Source organism: Gastrolobium bilobum, unplaced genomic scaffold (genome assembly GCF_033153095.1).
Source record: "Gastrolobium bilobum isolate Gb01-03AN ecotype WA unplaced genomic scaffold, APGP_CSIRO_Gbil_v1 utg7324, whole genome shotgun sequence".
NCBI lineage: Eukaryota > Viridiplantae > Streptophyta > Magnoliopsida > Fabales > Fabaceae > Gastrolobium > Gastrolobium bilobum.
The window spans coordinates 124376-131194 of record NW_026895968.1 but is presented as its reverse complement, the minus strand read 5'-3'; the positions used below and the strand labels follow the sequence as shown (position 1 = coordinate 131194).

Below are 6819 nucleotides of genomic sequence, written 5' to 3'. Positions count from 1 at the left end.
AAGTTTTATTACTAGCAATGAAACCACGTTGACATGTCATCCAAATATAATTAAAATTATTAACAAAAAGGATCATTCATAAAAATGTCATTTATCATAATGTTTTAATTATTGGTAAACCATTTAGCATAACGTTCAAAAACATCAAACTAGCTTGATGTTTTGTACTATCATCTAAACAAAAAGTATAAATTACAAAAGAGTTAATAAAATATCATCGCAAAGTATTGTAATCTAAACTAAAAGTAAATATCACAAAAAAGTCCAACAAAATGTATTCCCATAGTGCTATAATCTAAACACAAAATAAAGATCCCAAAATCTCAAAGTATTATAATCTAAATAGAAATTAAAGATCACAAAAAAAATCCAATAAAATATCATTCCAAAGTTTTCAAAATATCTAGAATTTATATGTCATCCATGAAAAAGTCATCAAGAGGAGTTGCTAATCCTTCATTTTGGCCTTGTTGTGTGGATGATATGTTAAAATTTGGTGAAGACCTTCTAATACCAATGGAGAATTCCAAATATGAAGCCTACAGATTACAAATAAAGACAATATTTTAATGACAATATTTAAATTGGAACAAATTACATTTACTGCAAAGGCATTTCAATCAACATAAATGTACATATTGTAAGCTGCATTCATTAAATATACTTCTATAAAATGAGTAATAGTAAAGCAAATTAACCATCAGGTAATAATTTAATTATAATATGCAGTACTTGTCAATCTTTATGAATTTATAATTATGGATTTTTTTTTGTCTGCCTACAGATACATTTATGACAAAAAAGTATAAGCAATGTATTATATGATAGAAAGATATATCACAATGGAAAAGGATCCTATTAAATGGGATTGAGAGCCCTGACTAGATTCAGTATCTAAAGCACAAGGTTGAGAAATTAGGACTCTAGTTTGTGCTAATTTAGGACTCTAGTTTGTGCTTAATTTAAGACCTTAGGACATGTTTTCCCAAATGAAGTCATACAACAATTTCCAGCCAATTCCTCCATCATTAAACTATAACTTTCAAACACTAAATCCAATATTTTAATAGTATACGATACATTTCTAACCCAAAATTTTACTAATAGTTTACTGTCATCTGATTACTATTATTAGTCGTTTGTTGCATACTTTTTGTAAAACCATATATCAATGATCACGAAGATGTAAATTTAATTGAAACTGATACTCTATATTTCAGAAGGCTAGCTTAAGTTGCTTAATTCATAAAGATGCTACAAACATTCACATATTAAATTAGGCAGCAAAGGGTAAAATTAAATTAGAAGTAATAACTCACCTCCCATCCTGGTTCAGGGCTAAGGGTTGGTGCCTCCATGGAACTCGCCTTGCCCTTTACATAATTTATCTCAATGTTAGAGAAAGTATTACCAAGAATGAATAACAAGCAACAAGAATTGCCATGTCAATATATTTCTAAAAAAGCAAAAAATAATCAAAAAAGAGCTGCCATGTCTCAACTTCTTTGTCTTTTTTCAAAATAATAAAAAAAAAAAAAAAGAAAGGATGGGTAATTCCTACTTGCATAAAGATACTTCCATTCTTGACAAGAGGATGATCATGTAAATCAGTGCCTGGTGGGAGTATCAGCAAGTCAGGGAGTAAATCATCCTTTTGAACCTATATCACACCACACCCCAAAGTAATAATCCTTAGATCAAGGAAGGAAGTACACTTTGTGACTTTTTTATGAATCCAATTATATAATTTCCATCAAGAAAAAGGAACAACAAAGGATCTTGAAGATCAGAAATATTTAAAAAATAAAATAAAATACCGAGTAATTTTCCTGAAGTTCAACTAAGGCAGTATCAACATCCAGTTTAAGTGTATTCACACGAACATAACGAGGTACAAAAACATCTGCATAAGAAAATTTTGAACAACTTCAAAGTTATAATCACAGTAGAGCAGTAAGCCAGCAACTCTCGTGAATAAAGAATAAAGAGTAGGTTTTGGTTTTGTATTCGGCCCCCATCTTAAGTCTCTGAAGGCGCATGTATTCGGTCTCCTTTTTTTCTAAATATTTAAGCAAGTTGCTCTGCTATTCCTCAGAGACTTCAGCGTCAGCCAACTTTTTTTCTAGCATATTACGTCTGCAAAGAATAATTAACTTAGGCCTTATTAAAGACTTAAAACTATTTCGATTTGCAGAAAATATTTGCACATAATATATAACACCACATCAGAGACAATAAACGACATGATGACAAGAATGCCATACAAATACAATACTATATTGCAGAATCAAGTGTTGAAGAATTCTTGTTAGGAAACAAAAAGCAAGGACAATATGGAAATCTCTTATTTTGATCTGCTCAGAGATTACAATAACTGTGTCAAAACAACTACTTCATATGGTATAGAACTCTACAGTTGGACAGCCATCATGACCGAAAATATATAAATTCAAGTAAAGATACCTTTCCTTCCTCTCTTGCAGGCTCTGCTTCTGCTTCTTATAATGATTTTCTAAATACTGCTTTGCAGCTTCAACCTTCTGTTTGGTTACATTTGAAGTTGCTTCCACATTTCCAAATATAAGACATTACCAGAGACAGATAGGTGGCATCGCTGGCGATCTATGAGAGTGAGTAAAGAGACAAAAGATATAAAAACAGAAATAAAAGAAAAAAGAAAAAATGCAGAAATTTTAGGGTTCACAAATTCAAGTGATTGGGAATGGAGAATGGGAAACCAAAGAAGAGAATAAAAATGTTGAATAGGAAACGAACCTGTTGATGGAGAACGACAGAGAAACAGTAGCAACAGAGAAGAAAACAACGAGAAAAGAAATTGGCGAGCGGCTAAAGTGTTCAATGTTTTTGCTGAAAAGGTAACTGAAAGGTTATTATGTAGCGGGGAAAGTTAAAAGGCAACTGAAAAAATATTGTGTAGCGGTGAAATGAAAAGGTAGAGGGGGAAAGCGAAAAAGTTAGGAGCGGGTAAATCAAATTATTTATGTTTCCTCTAATTTTTTTAATATAATTATGATATAATCCAATAAAATTTTAATAAAATTAAATATTAAAGATTAAATTACTAAATATTTAAAGTTATTTATTTTGATATTATTTTAAAAATCAATCTTAATCTTTTTGTTTATCTATAAAATATATTTAAAGTTAAAAAAATTAACATTATATATTATAAATATAATTTTTGTTCAATTATTATAATATTTCGTTTGTATTACTATGCAGATTTTAAAAAATTTATATAAAGGCGAAGGTTATAAAGACGAATAATACTATTATTTATAGTATGAATTGCGAAGGTTATAAAGGCAAAAAATTAAATTGATTTTTTTTTGAATTCAGATAAATTAATGAGTATTAGCTAGATAAATTATTTATTTAAATTTATTTTTTATAATATAACGATATCATATAAAAAAATTTGATTTAATTTTTTTTTCATGATAAACATATAGTCAACCATAACATTCAAATGAAAATGGCTATTTAATTAATCTACCAAACAAAATTAGTGTACCAATAACCAGCACAAGTAATGTATAAATTACCGATCATAATTAGCGTATCAATGAGATTAACTTTTAATTGTACCAATCACAATTAATGTATCAATCACGAATCACTTCGGAGGGCCATCACTTTTGATAGTAAATATCGATAATCAGATATTTTTTATTTTATTTCACATAACTTTTCAAAATCTATTCAATAACACCTCATTTGGCATATTTTATCTCTCACAAACATCATTCGAATTTGTTACAATGGTAACACAAATAATTAATGTACCAATCACAATTAATTTTGATTGGTAGATTAATTTGTGATTGGTGATTGGTACATTAATTGTGATTGATACATTAATTAAATAGTCATTTTTTATTGTGACTGTTATACTTATTAATTCTGATCGGGTACTGAGATGTGCCACGTAGCGCACCAAGTTCCCTATATATAATCATTAACTGAGGTCTTTTTTTGATTGGTACAAAATTTTATTTTTGGTAAACTGGAATACAAATCTTTATTAGTTGAGAAAAAAACAAAAACATATATATATGAAAAAAATATAATATTAAAACATATATATATTCAAATAATGAATTAAATTTAGAATAACTTACAATAAATTTTTTAAAAAGTTATTTATTTTTATCGTGAATCAAAAGTGATAAATTTAAATAAATGAATTTTCTATGTATATAAATACACATGGATCTAAATCATACATTTTTATAACCACCATGGGTCTACGTGATACTTTGAAACAACAAAAGGGTTAAATGATATATTTTTGTAATCACAATTTATCTAAATGACAAGTTTAACACTATAGGGAGTCAAATGAGAAACTATATTTTTATAATTAAATTTTTTATTAATTGATAATTACTATATTTCCTATCATTTTATTTTTATCTGGTCCCGGGGTCGCTGCCCCCACACCCTCATCGGGGTGGCTACCCCGGACCCTGCCTGCTCATTGGGAAGCAAGACTCCCGTTCGCTTTCTCTACGCCCTACCAAAAACAATCATCGTCTGATTATGAAGTATGAGCCAAAAACGACATACATACCCATATTGCACCCACGAGTACATACACACACTCACCCACACACACACGCACCCAAACGCGAATGCGCATACGCCCACTAAATCCAACATTCGCGCACACCCACCTATACACACACAAGCATATGCACACCTACACCCACACACACACATGGGCAATGCACACCCACACTTACAACACAATTGTAGTAATGAACATTATTTTGGAGTATGATTGCATAAGTCATGGATGCATATATATATAACCCTAAACAAATTTTTATTAGTTGAAAAAATAAATAAATAAAAACTTATATATATATATATATTCTATCATTTTTAATATACTTGTTATTGTGTTCTAACTGATCACGACCTCCTTCTTGCCACTATACATGTGTAGTTATCCATGATCAATATTTACTACTCCTTATTCTACATTTTGCTCAGGGCAATTAAGTTTTTAGCATTATAATTGCCCCGACCATATATTAAATAGGGAAATTACTATAGAAATTGTACAACCAATATTTAATTTCAGTGCTTTATGTCCAAATTATAGCAAGGAGATTTTTTTTTGGGGGGGGGAGACTCAACAAAATTAGGGTTTGGTGTTTCTCATACTGTCCCAGATAAAATTATCTACTACGCATACAAAAGTATATGGGGTTGATCATGTGAAAAGAAAAAAGAAAATGAAAAGATGGGCCCAACACAATTTTATATGTGCATAGGAGATAAATTCAACATGAGAGACATTAAAGCCACAAAATTATGGTTGAACCAATGTTATGAAGACTAGACCCATCATTGACTCAGTTGAAAAGGTTGATTTAAATTTATAAAAAAGTATGTAATAAATATATTAATAATAGTAATAAAATATTACAATAAATTCAATGGCATAGTGGTTGTTGTCATTGAATTCCTCCTGTATGCTGTGTTCAAATCTTTCTAAGTGTCGTTGTTCATAATAAACATCTACCATCATGGAATTTATACTTTACGACGGTTAGTAACCGCCTTTAATTTCCAACTCTGCGTCGGTTTATAACTGTCGTTATTCGGAGTCGATTTTAACCGTCGTTGAATAGTTGTATTCTGCGTCGTTTTATAACCGCCTCTGAAATCTTATACTGAGTCGGTTCTAACCGTCGTTGAATAGTGATATTCTGCGTCGGTTTATAACCGCCTCTGAAAGCCGACGTAGAATTGTGATATTCAATTACGGTTCAGTAGGACGTCGTAGTAACCGTCGTTGTTAGTTATTCAACAACGGTTGGCCCCTGACCGACGCGAATCATCAGTCGCAAAACACTCATTTTCTTGTAGTGTTAATCACGCTTTCTAACAATTCATTATATTATTATACAATCAAAAGAGAGAAAAGAACTTTTCAATTTCCTTCTCCACGTGCAATTCACATTCCAACCGAACGTTGTAACATCCCAAGAGCTGGCAAGGGCAGGGAGTGATCGCCGGTGCGAAAGGGCACGGACAATGAGCGGCTCATGCCAAATCTTGCAGCTTTGGGGGTTCATGAATGAATCGAATCAACACCCGAAAGAGAGGGATTCCAGAGACTGTGCTGGCATGGGACAGTACAGTTAGGAATGACTTATAAGAATTAATTGGTACTACCTATACTAACAAGATGCATCTACTTTTTGGTATCCCGGATCGGAAGAACTCCACAGTTAAGCATGTTTGACTTGGAGCAATTCTGGGATAGGTGACCTCCTGGGAAGTTTTCCCGAGAAATGTGCGAGTGAGGACAAAACACACTGAAAAGTCTCGTGTTAGTGTGTGGGGACAGTCATTGATTCTTGCAAGTTGTCAGGCGTTACAAGTGGTATCAGAGCAGTGCCTCTCTTCCAGTACGGTGTGGTTCGAGGACGAACCAGGCGGAAGCTGGTGGGCATGTAACATCCCAAGAGCTGGCAAGGGCAAGGAGTGATTGTCGGTGCGAAAGGGCACGGACAATGATTGGCTCATGCCAAATCTTGCAGCTTTGGGGGTTCATGAATGAATCGAATCAACACCCGAAAGAGAGGGATTCCAGAGACTGTGCTGATATGGGACGGTACAGTTAGGAATGACTTATAAGAATTAATTGGTACTACCTATACTAACAAGATGCATCTACTTTTCGGTATCCCGGATCGGAAGAACTCCACAGTGAAGCGTGCTTGACTTGGAGCAATTCTGGGATAGGTGACCTCCTGGGAAGTTTTCCCGGGAAGTGTGCGA

General features: G+C 32.4%; 1 long non-coding RNA gene across 1 annotated transcript; it reads right to left on the bottom strand.

The window, feature by feature from the left end:
* Window positions 1–363: 363 nt before the first annotated feature.
* On the bottom strand, window positions 364–2595 carry LOC133297017 (uncharacterized). The gene is made up of 5 exons (XR_009749589.1): window positions 2464–2595; window positions 1818–2136; window positions 1562–1660; window positions 1320–1373; window positions 364–539 (listed from the first exon to the last, which is right to left on the bottom strand). It is a non-coding gene; the product is annotated as an uncharacterized LOC133297017 (long non-coding RNA).
* Window positions 2596–6819: the final 4224 nt, after the last annotated feature.